The 1,199-nt window shown below is 32.4% G+C and overlaps 1 long non-coding RNA gene across 1 annotated transcript; it reads right to left on the minus strand.

Moving 5' to 3' along the window:
• Positions 1 to 165: 165 nt before the first annotated feature.
• On the minus strand, positions 166 to 859 carry LOC111656452 (uncharacterized). The gene is made up of 3 exons (XR_002760865.2): positions 646 to 859; positions 507 to 565; positions 166 to 402 (listed from the first exon to the last, which is right to left on the minus strand). It is a non-coding gene; the product is annotated as an uncharacterized LOC111656452 (long non-coding RNA).
• Positions 860 to 1,199: the final 340 nt, after the last annotated feature.

Here is a 1,199-nt window from a genome sequence, read left to right on the forward strand (position 1 = left end):
AATCATGTTAACCGACCGTGTCAAATTCGCTCTCAAAGCGTTTCATTTTTGTAGCATGAAAATTTGTTTTTTGAAACTGTAAAATTGAGTGTGCTTGATCCTCAGTTTTAAAATCACAATACAGGAACGTGATCATAAGGGAAGAAATGATTAAAAGTTATTTTTTGTGCTTTTGTCATTTTGGTGCAACTCTGTCAATGCTAAAAATCTTTTTGTTTTGTTTGCAGCGATATGGTTGGTTGTTTCAACCTGCAGTGTCACAGGTATCAAGTCTTTTAACTGAAAAGAAAAGGAAAGCTATAGATGAAAACTGAGGAGTAAACCATCGATAAAAAATAAAAAATATAAAAGCATCACTTACTATTTTTCTTTTTTGTGCTTTAAGATCCTCTAATTTGTCATCTGGAAAAAAAATTCAAAGTTTCTTAGAAAATTCAACACCACTGTGAACCTAAAAAATTACCATTATGTAGTAATGTATGTATCAATAGCAAAAAGGATCTTACTATTTTTTTCAGTTCTTCGTGAGAAAAAAACTATAAGCATTTTACGAAGTAACCACACTCTAGAGGGAAAAGAAAACGATGGTTATTTAGATATTTTTTCAGCATGGTGAAAATGTGATTGACTAACTCGTATACTTACAATAGGGGAAATATTAGGAAGGGAAGAGACAATATGAGCCGCTCCATTAACTTCTCAGGCAGGTACCAGAAATATACAATTATACATGTCATCAGGTAGAGAAGAGACGAGTACAGAAGCAGTCGCCCGACCCATATCTTCAACTGCCTTTGATACTTCTCACCATAGTCTTCAAGAATCTGTATATCCTGTGGAAAAAAATTGAATGTGTGTTAAATTTGTACAAAGACACATTCCTATTAACTTCACAGTGTTTTATTCTTTAAATGATCAAGCAGTAAGTAATAACAAAACAAGTATTGAACTTTTTGTCTTTACACATATGAAAAGTTGTAAAAGTAGTCTGCATAACAGTGACACAAAGTTTATTGCTTTGAAAATAAGTCTGATTAGTTTAAATATTACTTTATTTTATACTTTCATGATTCCATTAATGAAAGAGAGACAAAGTCAAAGTAACTCTTTATGGTGACATGTTTGTGTTCCTGCTTTCAGGTCTGGAGGAATGATGTTAAAGTTAAGCATCACAGCAGGCTTTCCAAATAAGACTGGGA

The sequence above is a fragment of the Seriola lalandi genome, unplaced genomic scaffold (assembly GCF_002814215.2).
Source record: "Seriola lalandi dorsalis isolate HSWRI2012SDOR001 ecotype SW California unplaced genomic scaffold, Sedor1 jcf7180001976356, whole genome shotgun sequence".
Classification (NCBI taxonomy): domain Eukaryota; kingdom Metazoa; phylum Chordata; class Actinopteri; order Carangiformes; family Carangidae; genus Seriola; species Seriola lalandi.